Consider the following 24,231-nt stretch of genomic DNA (forward strand, 5'->3'; position numbering starts at 1 on the left):
GCTCGAGTAATGACAACCACAAAACTCATTTAAAGTCTGAAAAGGTGACTAATGAGCTCATTCATGCTGGCTATAAATTATTCACTACAACACTGATCCCACTCAAGGCAAACAGCAAAGTAAACTTTAAACATAGACACCGCCGGCCTCCAAAGGAGAACAAGTTCTGTCTGTAAAACTTTACACAATGAGAGGGATGCTTGTCTCTCCCCCTATATTGTCACATTCATTCTTCTGTTTACTTTTTTTTACTGCCTTTAATCAAGTTTAAGCAGACACAGCTGTTACACATTTATTTCTCTGTTGAGTTTTTTCCATTAGTTATTACGAGCAATCATGACGCTCTAAAAATAGCAGCAAATTATATTCTCTAGAAATTGAAGGCTGACCTTAAAATGAAGCCCAGGTCTTCAGAAAGAATATTCATATGCACATGTTTGGTGAGTGACAGCCAGGCACAAAGGCGAAAGAGAAGTGCAAAGCATTTTCCACTCTTAGAGAGGTTTTCAATTTGCTTCCAAATTTCCTTTGGTTCTAGTGAAAACGAGTTGCTTCAAAACCTTACAATACAGAACCTGCTTCCAACGGTCATGTTTTGGTTACAATTTTCATGGAAACTCACAATCTTAAGAGAATAAAAAGAAAAACGTCTCTTTTAGGCTTTTCAGCACAGATAAACCCAGCAGCAGGTTTGCTGAAAACCCACCACATGCTACAGACTACTTTCAGTTTCCTGTTTAATATTAAATAAAGAATTTTAGCTCTTCTGTTTTTATAAACCGTGCTACTTGCTACTCCTGTCACTACTACAAGCACTGTGAGTGTGGAAGTGGTCTCGTGTTTTTCAAACCTTTTTTTAATCTTAGTATCTATTTCCAAGACATAGTAAGAGTTAAGAGTTTCAAATCTGTCTAATAGTTGTTTTTTTTTCTTTAAAGTAGTCCCCAAATAAGTACTTACATTAGCTCTTGGTCAGATCGCTGAACATTATGTATTTTTAAACTGCTTTGAATACTTTGAAAAGGAGCCACAGAAAAGCCACAGAAAGCACTCATATTCAAACACCACCAGATGCAGTTCTGACTAACCAAAAGTGAAAGCAGAAAGGTCTGAAGCTGAGCTGTGCCCCGAACACACCTCGAAATGACAGGAAAAAATGAATGGTCACGGGCCAGGGAATCTTGCATAACGTATGAGAAATAACGCACGGAAGGCAAATGAAGACCGGGCGTTAACTTCAACCTGAGCCAGGGCCAACCTCCATCTCCATTTAAGGAAAAGCGTTCACGTTGTTTTCAGTTTCTTACCCATGAACTAACGGCTGTCCAGCCATATCTGTTGTCTGAACTGCAAAGCAAGTTTCTTTTAAGTAGAGAAAGAGGGGTCCTACAATATTTATAGCAAAGTCCTTTGCCACCTGCCGACAGCAAACTTCACGTGTTCAGTATGGTTTTTTATTCAAGTTTCTGTATCTAGTAAGAAGCCATTCTTTCAGTCCTCTGTGCAAGGGTTCTTGCAGTTTTGTTGTTGTTTTTAATCAAACCACGTGTGAAAACCCAACTCCAACCAAAGACATGGAAAAGTCTAAAAGGGCATCCCGTTGATGTCTCAGCCGCTCTCCAACTCTCCACTAACCAGATTCTTGTCGCCTCCCTGCAGAAGGGGGTGGGCAACATATTGCTTTGAAACCGAGCCACATGTCAGGGCTTCCCTAGTAACATGTCTGACAGACACAGCTCACCTCTTCTTTCATTGTTACTAAACCTGGCTGGTCCAGAGACCAGCCCAACACCACCTTACTCCTAATTTTCCCGAAGGGGACCAAGGGTAGTGTCAATTTTGCCCGAAGATGTTCAAGACATCTAAACAACAACAGCCAAAACAAGGAAGACCAAGGACCCAATTACTGCCATCCAGAGAATTATAAAACACACACAACAACCAGAGCTCTCCAAGGCTTCCTACAGGCCAGACACCGCACCAAGAGCTTTACCTGCATTATTTATTTCATCCTTCCACCACCCTTCCGAGGTGGGAGCTGTCATCCTCCTCTATGGATAAGGACACCGAGGCTTAAGGAAGTTACATCACTTGCCAATGGTCAATAATTGGCGCTAAGAGATGAAATACAAGTTCCAACTCCTAGTCTTTTGGCCTGCAGAGCCCTCCCTCTTAATGGCTACACTCTCCTATCGATTTATACTAGCCAAGATCTCATTTCCAAGATCACGGAATGTTACTTGCTGCCTGCAATTGACCTCTTGGGCTTCTTCGTTGGAGTTTTTTGGGTTTGTTTGGTTTGGTTTTTGCATAGCATTTTTCAAGTGGGCCCCTAAACACAGACATGTTTTCTACTCTCAGAGGCTGGGCTCCTGATGCTCCCGTGGAAAAGGACATCATTCACGGAATGGACAGACATATCCACAAAAATACCAAAAGGCCCAGGGCAATGGTCACACAACAACACTGTGCTCCTCTCTGAATCATAAAACACAAAGATTTTGACTAAAAAAACTCAAGACGGGCCGGCCCAGTGGCACAGCGGTTAAGTACGCACATTCCGCTTTGGTGGCCCAGGGTTTGCCGGTTCGGATCCTGGGCGCAGACATGGCACCGCTTGGCAAGCCATGCTGTGGCAGGCATCCCACATACAAAGTAGAGGAAGATGGGCACGGACGTTAGCTCAGGGCCAGTCTTACTCAGCAAAAAGAGGAGGATTGGCAGGAGATGTTAGCTCAGGGCTGATCTTCCTCAAAAAGGAAAAAAAAAAACTCAAGGCAGTTGACAACTCCAGAGGCCAGGCCTGAAACTCCATCTCCCCTCTGGACTCTCAGAAGGAACAAGAAACCGTGAAGGTGCCCATTAGGCAACTGGTGCTGTAACTTACTCTTTCTCTAATCCTTACCCTCCCCTCCCCCAATCCAACACACGAACCTTTTTTCAGTATTCTACAACCACAGGGATTGATTGCAAAGCACAGACACGTGACTAGAAACCATTTTAGAACTATTTCTCTTGTACTTCACACACAAAGTTATGTGGTATTGTCTGCCAGTTTAGAAATACCAATGACAACCACACGAGAACTATTTTCCAAAAGCTATATTTCAGAGAATTAGATCAAGACACAGATCCACCTTTGGGAACTCCATAAGTATGTTCAAAAATTAGCCAGCCACAAGGAAAATATACTGACTGTACTACTAACCAGATTAACTTTCTCCCCATAGAGCCTGGACAGGAAGGTAAAACTCCCCTACGAAGGCAGCCCAATGACCCACAGGTCCTCCGGAGTCCTCACACAGCCCTGCACCCTGGAGATGGACGGGAGATATGCTCCTCTAGCTCAATGACACCTCCAGCACCCATGTCATCTTCACGTCCATGGCACTCCCAAAAAGATTTGGTACCAAGGCCGCGGAGTTCATTCCCTCATGAACCACACCCAGATGCTTCCTTGAAAGCTTTCCTGGTGCCACGACTGGAATCTCGTCTCAAGACTAGCCAAAGGCTCCGTAAAAAGTGGGTGAAGTAGAAAGCTGAGGTCTGTGGTTTCATTCTTGAGAAACCCTCAGCTATCCACAGGGAGCTGATTCCACTGCCATTTAGAGTCACTCTCTGGCTTCTGCCAACACCAGCTCCCTCTGAATCCAGATCAAACCTCTCTCAGCTTCTTTGTGATACCAGCATCACAGCAAAGCCACCAATGGTTATGGGAAGAAAAATAAGCCCTACCCAGACCTTCCCGGATCTCCGGTGAGTGAACGACCAAGTTACATTTGCTGCGCCGAAGATACGCATACTAAGTCAGAGCAGGAGTTACACGCGGCTTTCCAGGGCTTCTCCCTCACATCCCCCATTGCTCATTTTTGTAGATCACAATCTACAACTCATGGGGAGGAAGAAAGTTACTAAGGCTGACCGCCCTGACTTATCATTTAATCTAAACAGAGCTATTTGCTTACTAATTACATTCTTAGCTTTACATTCTGGCCAGAAAAGGTTTGTTTCTTTATTACAAAAGCCAACTAATGTAAAAAGAAAATAAAATCTTAAAGGTTACCATTTAGGAAGGACTTTACTAATGGTGTCAGACAAGCCTCCGGTTTAATGAGGCAACAGAGACCCATAGAAGTGAAGTGACTTAGGGCCATGTGTCAGAATACACAGCGGTAGTTTCCTCTCCAGTGTCTATTTTTCTGCTTTCCCTTCCCAACAACACCCCAAGTTTCTCAGCCTTGTGGCGTAGGTGGGACTGACCAGCATCAGCTCCAGAGGCGCTGGACCGCTGTTGAATGGCAGGACCACTAGGAGTGAGTGCAGGAGCCAACTCATTTCCTCTGTTGTTTAGACACTGTGAGTTGGCTTTTCTGTCATTTATAACCATAAGCATCCCAACAGATACCCACACAGACTTGGTGGCAGATCCAATTTCTTGACTCCCTGTCCACGGGTGTTTCTGCCATAGTAGAGTCTTCAACATTACAAAACAGAGAAAATCATATTTTGACAAACTTAGTGGCTAGACTTGATAAAAAGAGAAAGATCTGGGGGCTGGCCCTGTGGCCTAGTGGTTAAGTTCCCATGCTCCACTTTGGCGGCCTGGGGTTCACAGGTTGCGATCCCAGGCACGGACCTACACATCGCTCATCAAGCCATGCCCTGGCAGCATCCCACATACAAAATGGAGGAAGACTGGCACAGATATTAGCTCAGCGACAATCCTCTTCAAGCGAAAACAGGAAGATTGGCAACAGATGTTAGCTCAGGGCCAATCTTCCTCATCAAAGAGAAAAAAAAGATCTGGGAGAAAAGCATAGAATTTAATGTTATCATTGAGCACTTCAGAAGTATGGCTTAATGTATACATGTGGCCATATTAATAGAGTATTACTGATGAATGGAAAATTCATGAATGGAGATTAACTGCAGAGAATTCATGGTTAATGGGGGATGACAGCTCTATTTAGGACTTGAGACAAAAGATGACTCCCCCTTAGGTTTCAGAGTTTGACCCGCAGTTGGACCCATTCCTACCGCCTGGAGGGACAATGTCGCAGCTCATTGTCCCCAAATGTCCAGCACCAGATTGGGTGCTGCTGGACAGGTGATGATAGTCATAATGGCTAAGTTTATTGAGTAGTTACTACAGGAAAACAGAGCTGTGTTTTATCTGCTTTATGGCATTGAATGCTCCCAACAATTAATGTCAGGTAGGTTGATCAAAGTAGACAGTTAACAAATGATACTGAATGAATGACTGTTGCACAAATTTAACTATATTTAGTGTCAATGAGAATACATTCTTTAGTAATTCTAAAACTATAAAATGAAAAAGATGAGTGTCGATAAATATAATAGGGGCCGGCCCCATGGCCTAGTGGTTAAGTCCAGTGCACTCTCCTTTGGTGGCCTAGGTTCACTTCCCAGGTGCGGACCTACACCATTCGTTGGTGGCCATGCTCTGGTGGCGACCCACAGGCAAAACAGAAAAAGACTGGCACAGATGTGAGCTTGGGGCAAATCTTCCTCAGCAAATAAGTAAATAAATACAATAATAAAATATGATCTAGTTAACACTTATTGGGTACTCACAAGAAGATTTACCATGAAATACGGAAGCTTAAGCCTCAAGACCCCCTCACTCGCACAGGCCCCTTCCACAGCCCTGGGAAAGAACCCAGAAATGTGTTGAATGAGCATCTTCAGTATTCCAGATTAGTCACTGCACAAAAAAACTTAAAATGCCCTGAAACCTTATAGCTCATATACGAAAGAATCTTGAGAGTAGCTTCCTCAAATTTGATGATAATCCTAAAAATTTACATGACATTACCCACAACCACTTGTGAAGCTAAAAACCTTGTTTTCTAAACTATCAATAATAAAAAACAAATTCCAACCAACCATGCTAGAAGAATGAATTATCTTGCATTCTCTCAAGAGAAAATGGCATTCCAAAATCATTGTCACATGAAGAAATGATCAAAGAGTACACGGCGCAAAAAATGTAGGAAAAAAAGTAATGCAGACATCTGTGAAAAAACTAATAATATTATGCTTTTTTTTTGGATTTTGTGATGTTTGGGATGTCAGCTTTTTAAACATTTTTTGTGTGTTTTCCTCATCATTTGAAATAAATGCTCACTCATATACCTGGTTTCATATTTGTAATTTTACATCCTTTTCTTAAGGAGGGCCCCAAACTAAATAGGCTTCAGGCCATACAAAGCCCACATCCCCCCGTGTGTGCCTACTGTGTGCCAGGCTCACAGCTTTTCTTAGGCGATCTGCTCTCAGTCAGCCAACACCTCTTTGAGGCAGGTACTATTATCCCCATTTCTCAGATGAGGGATCAGGGCCTCAAGCAGGCGAAGATGACCTGCCACATGGTACCCAGCTAAGAAGTGGCAGACCTGAGAGTAAACCCCACAGTCTGATCTAAAGGGCTCCTGCCCAGGGTGCCATCCTGCCTCATCAGTTCTGCTTCTGGGCCTGCCCACCCCACCAAAGGCAAGAAAGGAAAGGACCACCTCTTCTCTGACGTAGGTGTGCCTTCCTGGCCTCTGGCTGCTGCAACACTTCCTAGCAGGGCTGGGGGCGAAGGGGACACCTCACACCCATGGAGCAGAGAGAGACCTATTTCAGTTTACTGCAAAGCTGAGGGTTCAACCCTCGTCACTGGACAACAGTGGGACTCTGCAGTGGGTCACCTTCTGGCCACAACCTCTTGGTCAGTGACCAGCCCTTTCCTTTGACGTTATTTATAGTTCAGGTGATGCTGAATAGGTTACAGCAAGACAGACATCATGGCGACAGTGGGTCCATGTGTCCAAGACTTGGTAAGGGCTGAACACTGACTGTTTAGGGAGGAACACACGGAGAGAGGATGAAGCATGGATCTGACTGCAGCAAAGAAAGCCCTGAATGACAGCTGAGGCTCCAGCTTGCCTCCCCAGGGTCTCACCCTAGCCTCGACAAACCCTCCTCTCTCAATTCAGAACAACTGCATTATCTGCATGGTGCTTTGTGTCTGATGAACGTGGTCCCTCCTGAGGCCCTTCTCCCCGACTACCTGAACCCTCTGAGATCTGTCCTCCCGTCCCCGGACCCGCTGTTCTTCAATACTACTCCTTCTATGCTAAAAATGGTGAAATTGCAACGCGGTATGTGATTTACCTTCTCGGAGCAGTGGGTAGCTGAGTCAAGAGGAGCCCCAGGAACCAGTGGGAGGAAAGGCCTTTGACTTCACCTTTAAAACAGTGTCACTGGTAATCACCGGGCTCTGAAGCACCCTCAGGGTCTCCATCAGCTTCAACAGAAAGGGTGGTCCTTCTGCAAGATTGGGGTATAGATATGCAAAGTCCCAGGGAGAGAGACCGCCCAGTTCTCAGCCTGCAGGGTAGACTGTGTTAACATACCTAAAGAACCAAAGCGTCCTCCTGAAAGGGGCAGAGAGCAGAGTCGGGGTACTGGAGGCCCCTACAGATTCTGCAAAGGTGAGACCTGTTCCAAGGCCCACCCAACGCACCGGCAGCATGAACGCTGTCCTTGAGATTGGGGTCTCAGCAACCGCGACATCCAGTGACACAGGGGGGCAATGACCAGTTGCCTTTTCCACCGGCATTCAACAGGAACCACTTGCAGCAGTAGCATTTCTCACCGGAAATTAAGACACAGGCTTTCTGATTTGCTCCGCTTGTCCCGTGAGTTCAGTTTACTTCAGCTTCCGGGCCGAAGTCAGTTCACAGAGGGAGGCGCACATCACACGGGGAGATGTCCTTCACCTCACCCCACACTGCAGTCGGCCATGATGCCGCACTGGGACGCCCCTATCTTCTGAGCAAGCTGAACAGGCAGAGTCCTGCCCGACAGACGGAAAGTATTAGAAATCTTTGCCAAGTCAGGCACTGAATGAGGGATTGATCGGTCTGCTCTGGGAAGCGACGGATCCATTAGAAGGAATACCCTTGTACTTTCGACCGCCACAACATCCATTTAAAAGAGGAGAGGCCAGGCGGCAGGATGGGTAAGCACACAGGCCGCGCAGCCCTAGCCAAGCTGTGAGGGTAGAGGCAGGTCATTTCACCTCTTGGTGCCTTCCTGTCCTCACCTGTAAAATGGGGACACAAGACGACCTACCTGATAGGGCTGCTAGGAGGATGAAATAAATTGACATGTGTACAGAAAGCTGGATGGCGAAGAAGCCTGACAGGAAAAAATTGATTCATTTGAAGCGTGGTGTTGGAGGAGAGCCGTAGGGATACCCTGGACTGTCAGACGGACGAACAAGTGGGTCCTAGAGCAAATTAAGCCTCAACTATCGCTGAAGGTAAAACTGAGGCTGTCCAACCTTGGGCACGTCATGAGAAGGCAGAATTCTTTGGAAAAGGCAATAATCCTAGAAAAGTAGAAGGCAGCAGGAAAAGAGGAAGACCAAACAGGAGATGGATTGACTCCATAAAGGAAGCCATAGGCATGAGTCTACAGGAGCTGAGGGGGGCTGTTGAGGACAGGATATTGTGGGCATCACTCATTCACAGGGTCGCCAGGAGTCGGAGCCAGCTTGAGGGCACACAACAACAAAAGTACCTAGAGGGGTGTGCGGCACAGAGTAAATACTATACAAGTGTTTACTATTATTATGTAAAATATAAAGAGAACCATAACAGAACAAGAGTTAAGAGCCAACTTAAAGAATTATTTGCTCATTATTTACATGAACTTTGCCTAAAATTGGTCCATTTTCTCCTAAGCCCAACGACTAAACTTTTCCTTCTTTTCTTTCTTTATAGTTTAAACTCTTAAGAAACCACCGAAATTCTGTCCTGGAATTAATTAGGATTTCCCGATATTTTCCATAACTCCCTGAAAACCACTGAAAAGCTTTTCTGTTCCTGGTCCGGGATCTCCTGCTGTCTCCTGTCTCTGTTGAAAGAAGGCAAAGAGCACTCGCTCTCAGAACAGCAGAAGTGGATAAACTTGCCAGTCCTCAATGACGAAAACCTCTGATTCCAGCCTGGTTTGTAGGACACTGCCCTTGGAAAATGCGCACATTCCTAGGCAGGAGTGAAGGAGCTGAGCTGAACACAACGACAGTTGGTTTTCAAGAGGTTTTCTTTCCAAGTCTACCTGTTCCTCTCCAGGGACAGGGATCAGCCATCTCTAGTAACACTTTCCCACAATGCACCATTACCTCGATTCTGACGGATCACATCACTGGCCCTCTACCGCCAATAAAAACTGCTCATTGCTCTGGATGAACATGCCACCAGGGAGCTCCTCCTAACACATTTGTCGTAATTATGACTTTTCTTGGGGTCCATATTCAGATGTGAGAAATGGGACAGCCTACGGATTGTAGGAGTAGACTTTGGCCATAATGGAACATTCTGGCTGTGTGGGGAGATGATGCAACTATGCCCTTCAATAGTGGAGAACACCCCCAGATTGGTTAGTTCATGGGTTCACGTACCCTGAATTCTCCATAGAGTCTCCCCAACACGTCTCCTTGAGATCAACGGCCACATGCATGGGAAGACTGGCTGTCTACTGCTGGTTAGGTACATGGTCTATGACTTGAACATCCACAATGTCCTAAGTTTGTCCTCGCCAGCTGGTCTCCCCGCCACGGACATAATTTACACATTAGCCATTATACACCCAACCACAGGGTCTGCTCAGTATTCAAACTGAAAACTTCTTATGGCTAACTTGACTTTCCAACCCAACATCAGGAACAAAGAGGAGGGAACCTTCTAGAGTAGGGAGTCAGCAAATAACAACCTGCAGGCCACATCCAGTCAGCTGCCTGTTTTGGTAAATACAATTTTATTGGCACACAGCCACACCCATTAGTTTATGAATTGCCAGTGGCTGCTTTCCCACCACAGGGGCTGGGTTGAGCGGTTCCAACCGAAACCGTACAGCCTGAAAACCCTAAAATACTTACTATCTGGCCCTTTAGGGCAAAGAAGAGAGGATGACAAAAGCAACCAGAATATTTACAGAAGTTTCTGAAGGTCTGTGACTCATGGTTTAAAAGGAATAGTGGTCTAATAAGTTAAGAGAAGGAAATTCGGGTTCAAGTACCAACAGTCAGCTTCGTGAGCTCATACAAGTATTTTCACCTCTCTGCTTCCATTTCATTCATAAAATAGGTTTAGCCACAGGTGGCAAATGCATGACAAATAATTAGCTAATATCCCAATGTTCGCATTTCGAACGCGCAACAGGATGAATTGGCTATTCGTTTTCTGAAGGGTAAGAGGTCCTCTCTTGGTAGAGCAGTATTTTGTGGCTAGGACAGGAAGCGTTCCTTTCGAGCCAGCTGTACAGTACATATTGTCTTCATTTGGTGCTTATTGAGCCCCCGTGATATGCAATGCACTAAGCTAGTCACAGCCCCATGTGCCACGGGACTCCGCTGAAGATAGTATGCGATAAGGGAAACCCAGGTCACCCCAGGCTGGGATATTCAAGGCATGTTTGTTTGTTTCTTTTAAAAAAGGAAAAATATGAACAGTGCCTGAGAGAATGAGTAGGACTTCAGAAAAAGGGAAGGGAGGATATGCCACTTTATTCTTTACCGCAGGGAGCAGTAAAACAAATGCTCAAAGTGAGAAAGGTCGAGAACGTCTTCAGAGAACCATGGAATAGACCGGTTCATCAGAGCAAAAGGTCACTCAGAGGAAAACAGCAGAGATGGCTGGAAACAGATTATGAAGGGATCTGAATCCCAAACCCACAAGTTTGGGTTTTAGCCTAGACAATGGGGAGCTGTTCAATGTTGCAGGAAAGGTAGGAGATGACATCATGAAAGTGGTATTTTACAAAGATTAATCTGACCGTGGTATATAAGATGAATCAGAAGAAATGGAACTATGGAGGAAGTGGAATTGAAACACAGGAAACAGTGTCTATTATATTGGAACATTCTTTTGACGGGGAAGAGAAACAATTCTTTATCCTCATTTTAACTTAAATTTTCTATCTGTGTGTCTCTGGTATCTCCTATGTGTCTTCTAATCTTTTTCTTTTTTTTTTTTTTTAGGAAGATTAGCCCTGAGCTAACATCTGCCACCAATCCTCCTCTTTTTGCTGAGGAAGACCAGCCTTGAGCCAACATCTGTGCCCATCTTCCTCTACTTTTTTTATATGCGGGATGCCTGACACAGCATGGCTCGACAAGCAGTGCGCAGGTCCACACCCGGGATCTGAACCAGCGAACCCTGGGCCGCCAAAGCAGAATGCGCTAAACCCAACTTTTGTGCCACTGGGCCGGCCCCTCTATGTCTTCTAATCTTTTAATACCTACTGAATAAGCAAAGCCGAAACCTAGCAAGGAAAGTATTTCAAGGAAAAAAGTCAAACAACAAAGGCTAGGTCTTGGTGTAAGTTATGAGTCTTTGGGGGGTACAAGTATACAAAGTGTAATAGCTGGTCTTTGATTTGAAATCACAAGCAAGAGGAAAGGTTATTATACGGAGCATGAAGGTGGATGTATTCTGTCTCTTTCTCTCTGTCAAACCCCAATTTCTTCATCTATAATCCCTCCCAAAAGGCAGCGAAGAGTAGCTTTCTCCGCATCAGGTTTCATCAGAAATAAGATTCTGTCCATTGTGAGCCTCTGCATTCCTCAGGTTCCCAATGTGCTGCCACTTGATGGGTGACGACACCCTCATACACTCCCCCAGTGTTAGACACCTGTTTTTATGGCCAGAGTAGAGCTTGCCTCTGGGAGTGGAAGCGGTGCAGAGCAGAAATTAAAGATTTTGCTTCAGAGCAGAAGGACTGGGGTTTGAATCTCAGCAGCTTCTACCCGAGCGACCTGCTCAGGTTACATGCCTTCTGAGCTCAAGGTCCCCACCTGTAAAACGGGGGTGATGAGTACTGACTCAGGGAGTGTCATGAACCTCAACCAGGAACATGCCTGCAAAATGCTCTTTACGCCCTGACTGGCACCCGGGTAAGGCTCAACCGATGGTGCTGCGTCATTTGCGTTCTTGGGGCGAAGTGACATTTGGCTGAGTTAGTCTGAGTCAATCATGGCTAATTTTTATTTACTAGGTGAGAGGCACTTCCTTAATTTAATTATCATATGCCTAATACAGAAACTCTTCTCCCCATTTGAGTCCATCACCAGATTCCTGGAGGACCAGAGCCCTGCAGAGCAAAACGCCCAGGGATTGGGGGTTCAGCAGCCTGGCTGCTTGCGTCTCGGGAAAGCTCAGGGCCTGCCAGCCCTGTCACACAGTCCCCCAGTGTCCTCAGAGAAGGCAGGAACTTGAGATCTCTGCACCTCTGCTGTTCAGAGGAGATTAAGGATGGTTCTCTGACTCACTCAAGATCTCACCACAAGTTTAAGAGTTGGGTCTAGAACCCAGGTCTGCTCACTTCTTTTTCTCTCTTTGCCAAAGTCACCTTTTTCTTTTTTCTTTTCTCATTTTTTTTGGTGAGGAAGATTTGCCCTGAGCTAACATCTGTTGCCAATCTTCCTCTTTTTTGCTTGAGGAGGATTAGCCCTGAGCTAACATCTGTGCCAATCTTCCTCTATTTTGTATGTGGGTCGCCACCTCAGTGTGGCTGATGAGTGGTATAGGTCCATGCCCAGGATCTGAACCCCCAAACCTGGGCCACCAAAGCAGAGCATGCCAAACCCAACCACTACACCAAAAGGCTGGCCCCTCAAAGTCACTTCTTTTTTCTTTTTTTTTTTCTGAGGAAGATTAGCCCTGAGCTAACATCTGTTGCCAGTCCTCCTCTTTTTGCTGAGGAAGACTGGCCCTGAGCTAACATGCGTGCCCATCTTCCTCTACTTTATATGTGGGACACCTACCACAGCATGGTGTGCCAAGCGATGCCATGTCCACACCCAGGATCTGAACTGGCGAACCCTGGGCCGCCAAAGCAGAATGAGCGCACTTAACCGCGGCGCCACCAGGCTGGCCCCTCAAAGTCACTCATTTCCATGGAGTCATTTTTTATAAAAAAAAATTATAAAAATCACAAGGGTCACTGTGGAGAACTTGGAAACTAGAGAAAAGGAAAAAAAGCATGTATATAGCCCCAAAGCTTCTATACCTGTTAACAAGTCAGACTGTCTTCCGGGTGTTTGTCTTCCTATCATGAAAATGAGATCACACTGTAAAGACTCTTTGTACCCTGCTTTTTCCACTTCACAACATATGAAATCTGTTTCTACAACAAATTTTGAGTGTCAAGTTGGGCTGAGACTGTATCAGCCGTGACATCACACCTATCAAGTGCCTGGCACACAGCAGGCACTCAGTAAATGGATGCGGAGGGAGGGAACGCCTGCGCGACATTACTTGCCATAACCAACGACTTAGCTACCCTCGTTCTGTTGGATATTTAGGTTATCTCCAACATGAACACTGTCGGGTAAACAGCCTTGTTCATACATCTTGCACACAGCTCTACGTCCTTATACTGATTCCTAAAGCATAACTGCTGGGTCAGAGTATTCAGATTGTAAGGCCTTGAACCCCTGCTGCCAGACGGCTCTCCAGAAAGGTACTCCTCATTTATATCCTCCGCTGGTGGTAAAGGAGAGTGGAAGCGTAGAGTTTTCTCCACAGAGTGAGTATGGGAGCTAAGGGCTAATTGTAGAACCCCTCGGTAGGTGTTTTAATGGGGAACCGAGGGCTGGACTTGAAGTTCATTTGCTATCTAGCAACTCCACACAGTATAATGACTTCCCAAACTTCTACCAGCCCCTCCGACGCTGTGGAAAAGTACCGTGCGGTAGCTAATATTGCCACAAGAAGAACGATCAACTCCCTACCTCCAAATACTCTACCAGGAAACATACCCCAGGCCCTCAGCAGCCCAGTAGGTTTCCTAGGACGCAACACACAAAAAAATCTTTCCATATAAACAGTGACCCACATCCAATCTGTGTCTCTGGCACCAAGTCTGTTTTGCTTGAACTCGTCTATAAATATCTGCAGTTAAAAGTAAATGTCCATAGTGGTTTCTAAATGCCTTTTTTCATACATGCATGCGTTAAAGAAACACTGTTAACCTCGGAAACACACTTTTAATGTTTGTCTCTTAGAAAAAGTTTTGTTCTTCTTCATATAAAATCAGCAAAATAAATTTCACATGAATACGTCTATCCGAGTGTTTTAACTGACTTTTGCCCTATTCAAGGAGGTCATTTGTGAAAGTGAAAACAGGGCTGTAGAGGTCCTGATCCAGAAAGCCCCATGCCCACACTCTCTACGTGGCCCGTGCTCACTCGGAAGCTAGAAGAAGCATCTTGGCAATGAAGAGGCTCCAGCGTCTACACGCGCTCTCTGTCCTGCCACCCCACCGTGCTGTATACCAGGACACTCCTGTAGGATGTGGTGGTAGCCTGGTTCCCCTGCCCCTTCTCTCCCTTCCCACTCCTCCCTTCTCGCTTCTCACAATGCTGAGAGTTGACTGCCCAGGGCAATCACTAGCTTCCCTCTAAGGCCTTTTTAGACAGAGAAAAAAAAAGGAAATATTATTTATATTCTCTACCTAAGAAACCCTGGATTGAAATCCCATCTCTGCCCCAGAATCACTGTGTCAACCTTACCTTCTGAGTCTCTGTTTCTCTGTCCTCAAAATGGGGTGATTTCTGCATCAATCTTGTGTGTTTCACAAGAACGTGACAGAGAACTGAAGCATAAAAATCTTTCATGTGTTCTGAGAGGCAAAGCACCTCTCTAAATTCAGTGTATTCCTTTGTTATGACTTCTTTCTTGACTTAACAATCGAACGCAGCTCTTCCACCCAAATCTCCCCCATTCCTTAGTTTCTGAGGGCCATGTTCTCAGGATATCTCCTAACCTTCTGAACCATCTGTGATTTTTTTAAAGTCCATATGGCTCTTCACAATCAATTCATATTAGCTACTTCTATAAACACACACACAAACACACACACTCATACACTCACACACAATGGAAGTCCAAATTCTTTTCTTTGATTCAACATAAACCACAGGCCTCCAGTACTCAAGAGATAAAAAATCTCAAAGTCCATGTTCACATTTATCCATGAAAGAAGTTTAATAGTTCAGCATGTCACACAACAAGTCAATCAGAGGACAGAGAAATAAGCGCAGAGGTCCTGAAGCCCATGTTTCCGGTTTTCTTGTGATATGAACAAGACAGAATTTATTTGAGAAGAAAATGCCAAGGTGACATTTGGAATTACCACGTTTGTGGGGGCAGGAGGCCAACTTATAGGACATTTTGTATTCTCTTTGGGAGTTGTGGCTTTGCCAGATCCACAACCCCGTAGGTATACAACTCAGCCAATTCACCATGGGGGCCTGACAGCCTCGCCTGTGGACTTCGGCCTCCTTCAGCAGCTGAAGGGGAGTTTGCCATCAGGCAGCCTCTTAGGAGGGTGGGCTTATGGGGAGAGCCAGAGAGCCAGCCTTCTAAAGAAACCCAGTCAGCCTAAAGGTCAGGTTACTTGAGTTAAGGGGAATAGACTATGGGTACCAGGGTTAGAAGTGGGTGGCCCCACAGGAGGACACAGTGGAATATCAACATGAGGGCAGCCCTGTCACTCAAAGCATACTGGCCCTGTCCCCTTGTTCCTAAGCCACTGGCAATGCTTCCTTGATAGGAGAGCTGCTTATTTCATGGGGGCAGAGCCAATGGGCCTGTCCAGTCCGCTTTCTCTCCTGTATGGGCAATCACTCTGGACCCGGGCTGGGCAGAGGAGTTATCAGGCAGCTCCTGACACACACTACCCTTGCATTACTGAGCCAGGGGAAGGCAGGAAAGTGGCCAAGACAGCTGCCTGCGACCATTCCCACCTGTGGGAGCTGCTCCCTGATGGACACAGCTCTAACCCATATCATGGGGTCTTCACATTCTCCCAACTGCCACAGAAATGTTTCCAGACCAGGAGTTAATGAAATGTGTTCTGCAAGATGCATTAATTTTACTGAACTCCTAACATCACTGTCTCGTGGAGGGGCAGGCCAGGCCGAGAGCACTATAAGTAATTATCCCTTCAGTACTTATCGACTGAGGTGTGGATCTGTAAACCTCTCCTGTGGCCCACAGCTTCTCCTAGGTGCTCAGAGCCCACAGCCCCCACTGGCAGGATTCCCTTCCTCCTCCTCTTTCCTCCACGTCTTCGTTAGCACTCTTTGCTGAACCTTCAACAATTCCCTGGAACCCAATCCAATCCGCCATAAGTCCACCTTAGAGCTCTGTCCCTTCAGATGAGCCCGGGATCACTCTGGACTTCAGTGTCTTCATCTGACAATGAAGGCAGGAACAGCTCTTCTCCAAAGTTCCTTGAAGCTATGAAAGTGAATATTCTCTATTTTATCTTCTTAAAACTTTGCTCCCTGTGCCTTTGACAGAAATAACTTTCCAAGTTTGCCTGTTAAAGGAATCTGGAACATGGAGCATGCCAGGGAAGTCCCCCAGGGCTAGCCTTTCTTTCCTTGGTATCTTTGGGACATTGCATGGCCTGGAGGTAACATCCTCCCACCACTGGTTTAAAGACAGATGTCTCAGTTTTCCAATTTGCAGTCAGTGGAGCAGACTGGGTGAATCCTAAGGTCTCTTTCAGAGTGAAGAGCCCAGGATTCTACAAACAGAAATCCCAAGCTAACCAGGACAGGAAGAGAGAAAACCCAGTATTCGCTGGACACCCCAGAGCAGAGTCAAACTTTAGCTACGTCTCATTTTGCTGAGGCCAGGATGTCGATGACGTCCACAGAGGTATAGGGTGAGTCAGCTGGTTCTCTACCGCCAACCCAGTCCTGGAGGCTATCCGATGGTGACCGGTTACTAACCAGCTAAGGCAAAGGCCATCTGGTAACATGACGCTCCAAACATCCTGCCTGGTTGTCAGGAAATGTAATTCCTCAAACTAGGCCCCTAACCCTAAAAGTGACTGCTAGCCACCCACGTCCTGGCCCTGGGCCAACAATTCTGGAAATGGAGCTTCCAGACCATGTTCCAACTTAACAAGGCTTTCCCTGGGCTGGCCTTTGGATGAATGTTTTCAGTTCTTTGTGCTACCTGTCAGTAACGTGTCACCATGCAAATGTCAGTCAGAGAACAGGCTGGGATGTATGAGATGCTGCCATATCTCTGTGTCCATTCCGGAGAATTATTGTAGCTTGAGGGTGACAGTCCCACGAGTTAAATCTTCATCACCCCTGCCTGCTTGTCTCAACACTTCGCATTCACTTTTTCATCTCTGAAGGCTTGTGTGTGTATATTATATAGTTCAAATTAAAAGATACAAAGTATATTTTTGAAAGCTGTCACTCAAGCATGGGTGGTTGGGGACTGCAGAGTTTCCAGAATCATTCAGATTCTAGAGGGGGACACTATTACTTTGCCTCCCGCCTTGTCAAAATATCTCAGCTCACAGAATCCACTGAACATTCAGGAAAGGATCATTTCCATGGAGTCATTTGCGACAGTCAGAAGGAACTATGCCTTCAAAGCCACTCCCTGAAGCTCATTCCTCACCCCCATTGCCTAGTGCGTAAAATCCAGTACCCTACATTCATACTAGTGTGTAAATGACTGATACCAGGGTCATTCTCTAGAACAGGCTGGAGAGAAAGCAAGGATCCCTGTGTCCCCAAGAAGTATGAAGGTGTGCTGTCAGGGTGTGTGCTAAGAGGCAGGGAGGGGGAAAGGGCAGAAAGAATAAGGAGGCCACTGCACTATTTTCCTTAGAAATGGTCTTGCTTCTTCTGAATTTGGCTTTCAAAAGAGGGGCATGCCATAACAATTACCCAAGGAAGGATAATTAATCCCCTCTCGGCTTAACTGGTGCCTGAGCGGAGCCACCCGCCATGGAAAGGCACCCTGGCCAAGCCCATCCCCATCTCCCCCGCATTCCTGGGGGAGGGCAGGAACGAGCACAGCTGAGACCATCAGGCCATCACGGGAGCAGCGCTAATGCGGACGCAGGAGGTGCCTGCTCATTCTCCCAGCCAGGTGTCCAGGCTGCCAGGCCATCTGGGTTAGGAAATGTGTGCTCGAAAGCCTGCTGGGGGAAGCCCATTTTGATGGGGAGCCGAGCTTAAAAATCAACCAGCTTCAGGAAGTTTCCTCAGCTCTGGACCCCATTAAGATGTGAGGCCTTGGAAATCGGCTATTATGGAGCCCTGAGAAGACAGAGGCATCCACATTCAACAGCCTGTGGGCCAGAGTCCAGTAAAGAAGTCAGCTCCAACAGGAAACACCAGAAAAAATGTTGAGAAGGGACTAGACTTCAGTTCCGGGTTTCCAAAAATCTAAAGATATAAACCAGAAATGAACACCTTTTAAGAAATGCCTATCTAAAATGTAACCACCATGGGGCCAGCCCAGTGGCACAGCAGTTAAGTGCGCACGTTCCACTTCAGCGGCCCAGGGTTTGCTGGTTCAGTTCCCAGGTGCAGACATAGCACTGCTTGGCAAGCCATGCTGTGGCAGGCGTCCCACATATAAAGTAGAGGAAGATGGGCACGGATGTTAGCTCAGGGCCAGTCTTCCTCAGCAAAAAAAAGAGAGAAAAAAAGTAACCACCATATCTTTAAATGCTTTGTACCCTGATTGAGGACATTAACTTTTAAAAATGAACTTAAATTGTACCAAATGATGATGTTGTCTCTTTAAAAACACTTAGCTCCAAGATTTGAAAGATTGGTAAAAACCCAGTGTGGGTGAAGATGTAAAGAAACTGGCACTCTCATTCAAGGTTGCTGAGAGTGCTATGGGTCTCTCATTTTTAGAGGGATATTTACTAACATCTATTAAATCTAAAATGCACACAGCTGTGACCTAGCAAGTCTCGTTGTAGTCATTCATTCTCCAGAAATACACAATTGTGCAAAAATACGCACGCACAAGGATTATTTAGCATCATTTATAACAGCAGAAAACTGGAAAGAACTCGATGTCCATCAAAAAGGGATCAGTTAGCTAAATCCTGGTTCATTCATAGAATGGAAATTGGCAGCTTTTAAAAGAAAAAGGTAGACTGAGGTGCTGATGGGAAAAGACGCTCAGAGAGAAAAGCATGTTGCAGAACTGGATATCAAGTCTCTTTTTTGTCAAATAGTATTAGAAATGTTAATACATGTACAAAAAATTTTCCATGGGTGGATCATTAGGGACATTAAACTTTCTATGATAAGCACTTCTAAGTTGGTTACGATTTTAACGTTTTAATTTTTTTAACATTAAATAATAACTTGTAATCAGAAGGGGAAAAAATGAACTCCTCCGTCTGCACGTTGTTTAATTATCTACAGTCCCATCTTTCCCCCTTATCTTATCCTGGAGGTAGAGTGAGAACTGTGGGTTCTTGTGTGTTCTAGAGAATAGTGGCCACGGGCTATGAATTTAATCCTAGCAATTCCACTTGATAAATGGCTCAAAATCTCAACTCTTCAAAAACCCTCACACTAAAGATACTTTGTGCGCGGGGAGTGGCCAGTGTGATGGACAGAGCGCAGGACTGTGACACAGGAGTGTCAGCTTGGACAAGTTTTCTTCCTGTGTCCCAGCTTTCTCATCAGTCAGATAAAGGGCTTGAAGGGAACCATCTCCAATGTTCTCTCATGTGAAGACCCTGCCCTGCCCTGACCAGGCTCTCCCTGGGCATTTGCTGAAATACCAGAGGAAAGAGACAGAGTCTGACATCAGGAAATGGTGGGAAAAGGAACGATCGGGAAAAGTCCTACTAGCATCATGTGGAGTGTAGAGTCAGCCAAGTAAAAAGAGAGAAAAGGTTTTGAGACGGGGGAAAAACAAGCACATTTTTGACCTTCTCAACGGGAGACTTGAATGTTTGGAAACAGTATGGAGGGGTGGTGTTGGTTGTCACAATAATGGGGAGTAGGCAGACACTATCAACATTTAATGGCTGGGGGCAGAGATGCTAAACTCGCCACAAAGAACGGGACAGTTCCACACCAGTTCCATCCAAAAGGCTCATAGCAGCACATGGAGTACCACTGAGGGGTGCCAGCTAGACTAGTAGCCAGTTGGGTGAGTGGGCACATAACATGTAGTCTCTTTCCTTTATCAGCTCCCTTACCTGATAAAAGGGCTGGGGCCAGGGCTGGGTGCTGGGTGGATGGGTGGCGAAGGAAAGCAAAGAGGCAAGACCATCAGGATATCAGCCAGACTACACATCCTCTGCAGCCTGTTCCCAATAAGTCGTAGTCTTAAAAATGCAAATTGCCTAACCCCAAAATGCCCATTCTGGATCTTCTGCGATAATCGTACTTTGCCTTTAAGAAAACTGATAAATAATTAAACCTCCTTAAAGGACCCACATCTCAAAAGTTACATGACTGATTAAATCCTAACCACAAAAGAGGCTTTGGGCTCTCCAAGTTCAACATCTTCATATTACATCTTGGACCCTGTTCTCCCACTTGTCTAATTTAAGTGGGGGTACCAGGCAGGGCACAGTGAAAACAGAGATGGGTCTACCATATTCCACATAGCATCCCCAGCATCGAGAACAATGAATCGCACATAGTAGGTGCTCAGTAAATATTTTTATGAATGAACAAGGTAGTGGAAAGGGCATAATCTATGGAGGCAGTCAGAGCTGGCTGATCTATTCATCATTTGCGTGGCCCTGGGCAACTCACTTATTTTTTTGAGCCTTTGGTTCTTCATCCATGAAGCAAAATAACAATAACCACATTCCAGGGCTTTGAGGAAGATGGGAATAACATATGGGAGACGCCCAGCATGGGCCGCCTCGTTCCCAGTGGGTTCTTGGAACTAATATTGTATCGCCATGATTAACAACTCCAAGTCACACCCATGCATCTTCTGCAATCACAAGCATCACACAGAAGTTACAGAATTCAGTTCAACTTGCCCTTTGGGAGCTACTAGTTAATAACCAACAAAGCAAGAGCCTCTTCTTTAGATGCAATGTTTCTCCTGCCTCCTTCAAAGCAGCTTTACTCAGAACATTGTCTGTTGGTCCGTCGTCTCCAGAGACCTTCATGAAGCACCCCCAAAGGTGTGTGTGGCAGAAGGACACGCAGACCAGTCACGAGAATCAGAGGGTTTGTGGGCATTCTGGTTCAGCCAAGACCCAAACTGTTGAGGTTTGCTTCTGATTTGGCCTCCTGACATCTGAGCCTGTTCACTAAGGAAAATCTAACACAGCATAGTGGTTGAGAGTGTGGAATCTGGAGCCGGATGCTTAGGTTCAAATCCTGGCTCCATCACTCTCCACTGTACGACCTTGGGCAAGTTACTTAAACATCTGAAACCTCAATGTCCTCATATGGGCAACAACAATAGTACGTACGTGGGGAAAGTGGGGAAGGAAGCAGAAGATAGTATTTCTCCAGGCTTTGCGGAAAACTACGGAAATCAATGAGCCTCTCGGCAGAGACCCAACTGGAAGAAATCTTTGCATGGAGACTATCTTTCCCACATTTTCCCATTTTTATTAGTCATACAATCATCTTGAACCCTCTCTGAGGTGTGGAGGAAAGAGTTTGCTGGTGATACAGTGGATGCCTCTACAGAACAGAAGCAGAGTGCTTGACAGATAGTGGATCTGCAATAACCGTGTTGAACAGCTGACTGAATGACTGATCCCTAAGTTGAAATAGTCTGACAGTCCATCATACCAGTTTGACCCAAGAAACCAAGTGCAAACTAAGGTGAGTGAAGATCTTGGCTTTTTTTCTTTTGAGGAAGATTAGCCCTGAGCTAACATCTGCTGCCAATCCTCCTCTTTTTGCTGAGGAAGACTGGCCCTGAGCTAACATCCACGCCCATCTTCCTCTATTTTATATGTGGGACGCCTACCACACCATGGCTTGCCAAGTGGTGCCATGTCTGCACCCGGGCTCCAAACCAGCAAACCCTGGGCCACCGAAGTGGAACATACGAACTTAACCACTGAACCACCGGGCCGGCCCCAATCTTGGCATTTTTGAAACCGAGGCCTGAAGTCTATATTAACAAAAATATCTTTTTATGGTTACCTTTTTTTTCTGGTGGGACACTCGCCAGCTGAAGAGTATGGGCATTTAACTATGGACAGGTAATCCAGAGAAAGTATGAGACATTTATCCAGCCAGCAAATATGTAGTGATGGCCTCTTAGATAGAAGAATATGTGCCATAAAAATGAACAAGTCCATGTGAGCTCCACGAGGGCCGGCCCTCATTTCTAATGTCTACTGTCACATCTTCAGGGCCTAGTGAGCCCAGCGTATACAGTCATGCGTCGAGTAACGATGGGGATACGTTCTGAGAAACGCATCGTTAGAGGATGTCATTGTTGTGCAAACATCATAAGCACACTACACAAACCTAGATGGTATAGCCCACTACACACCTAGGCTACGTGGGACCACTGTTGTACACGCGGTCCATCGTTGACCCAAATTATGGCGCATGACTGTAATAAGTGCTCAACAAATGCATGTTGAACATAATTGAATGAACAGAGAAATGAATGAAGATACGGAAGGAATAATCAAAAAGACAGTTGTTGCAGAGTCTAGGCCAGGAAGGAAGTTTTCTGAAGCCTTTGCTACTTCTCCATGCAGCTTTTAGAAGAAGTGGGAGACGGCAGACACAGAGAACCCTGGGCGAAGGAGACTCGGGAGAAATAAGACGCGGATGCAGATGAGTCCACAGGGGTGTGAAGCTCAGTCAGAACATTTGTCTTGTCTGCACCAGAATTACTCCTGACGTCAGAGTGACTCGGAGATTTGGAGGAAGGCGGGTGGCCTGGTAAAACATCTGATCAGAGACCACTATGGCTCCCACTGCTCCTGCAACCCAGGCCCTCCGAGGCTTTTCCCCTTTAAGAAATATCCATCATTTTCTATGTCTCTTGCCATCTGCACCTCTTCCCTTCGCCCTGACCCAGGCTGGCTCTCTGGCCTCAAAGGCTCAGCTCCACTTGTCCCCACATTAGAAAGACGCCGGACACATTTTTGGAGACAGCCACTCAGGCTCTTATAGAGGGACTTCCTTTCCTCCTGGGATGAGTGCATTGTTCTCCCCAAAAACTCAGCATGTGGGTCAACTGTGGACACCAACTGCCTCTCTGATGCCCTTTTATCAAATGTTTTCCTCTGCACTTCTCAGAAAATTACCCCATTCCTTCTGTACTCAGCAGGGAGATACGACGTGAACGGAGAGCTTGGCTATTATGCTTGTGAATAATTTGAGTTTCAAGGGCGGCCTTGGCATGCCTGAAAACAAATAATTACCAAAAAGTTATCCAGCGGCCCTCCCAATCTGCCGGCTACTTTGTCTTGGGTGTGAAACCCTCTTGGCTGGCTCCGTGTGAGCCCCAGCGAACAGAGCCATCAAGGCCCCCTCTAGGTCCCAGTCAATGACTGCCATGAAAAGTTTTGGCTGATCTGGCCCTGGAGAAGATAAAGCCCTTAAAGAGAGATTAGCCACGCTCATTCCAGCCCCACTCACAGCCAAGAGTCAAAGTCGATATTTGCTGAGTGGAAAAGGACAAAAGGAAACAAATTTCGTTTGCAAACTCTCCAAACAGACCAGAAAAAGTAATTCTCTACTGCTCACTCCGTCCGTCTGCTCTGGTGGGAAGGCCAAGCTACTATGTCCCTACGCTGAGGGAATCTCAACATTTTGCTCTTGGAGTCACAAACTCTCACTTGGCTTTCTGCGTAAGGTGTTCAGCAAAGAGTTGTGCAGGATGTGTACTTTAAAAAAGCAACAGGGCCACTTTAAATGACCTTATGACGACATAGAATGACGACACTGTTGCTACCTCGGACCAGTGAAGGCGTGGGAAACCTTACAAGGAAACTGCTAGAAGATCACACTATTCCTTGACAACACAGAGGAGCTGGGTCATTAAAAGCACCCTTCTAATCAGAATGAATTTAAATCTGCACCCAAACCATTAGCCTTTGGTGTACAATGACAGTATCTTAGTTTTGGAAGAAACCTTGGGATTATCTAGTCCACAGCCATTAATTTACACATGGGGAAAATGAGGTCCAGCGAGATGAAATGACTCAACTTAGAACATGCAGGGGGCTGGGGGCAGCACCAAGTCTGGAACACTAGTCGCTCAGTCCAGCTCTTCCTTCGGCCTCTGGCATCTGATACCAACACACTGTGCACCACACAGCCCTGTCTAGGCACCAGTGGAAAGCGAGTGCTCTTGCAAAGTCACTGCTTGCTCATCCCCCTTGGCGGGGCAGAGAGCAAGTCCCTTC

The 24,231-nt window shown here is 46.0% G+C and overlaps 1 protein-coding gene across 12 annotated transcripts in view; it reads right to left on the reverse strand.

Moving 5' to 3' along the window:
• The window catches only part of FOXN3 (forkhead box N3), a 391,151-nt gene that overhangs the window by 240,002 nt on the left and 126,918 nt on the right, over positions 1 to 24,231 (reverse strand). Inside the window, exon 1 of one of the 12 annotated variants that reach the window (XM_008519091.2) lies at positions 961 to 1,148. The exons of 10 other annotated variants lie outside the window; for them this stretch is intronic. The gene's annotated coding sequence lies outside the window, so the exon portion shown is untranslated. Of the gene's footprint in view, positions 1 to 960; positions 1,163 to 24,231 lie in introns of those variants that run through there. One more of the 12 variants, XM_070593712.1, reaches the window with a different exon arrangement.

This window comes from Equus przewalskii, chromosome 25 (genome assembly GCF_037783145.1).
Source record: "Equus przewalskii isolate Varuska chromosome 25, EquPr2, whole genome shotgun sequence".
In the NCBI taxonomy this organism is placed as follows: Eukaryota; Metazoa; Chordata; class Mammalia; order Perissodactyla; family Equidae; genus Equus; species Equus przewalskii.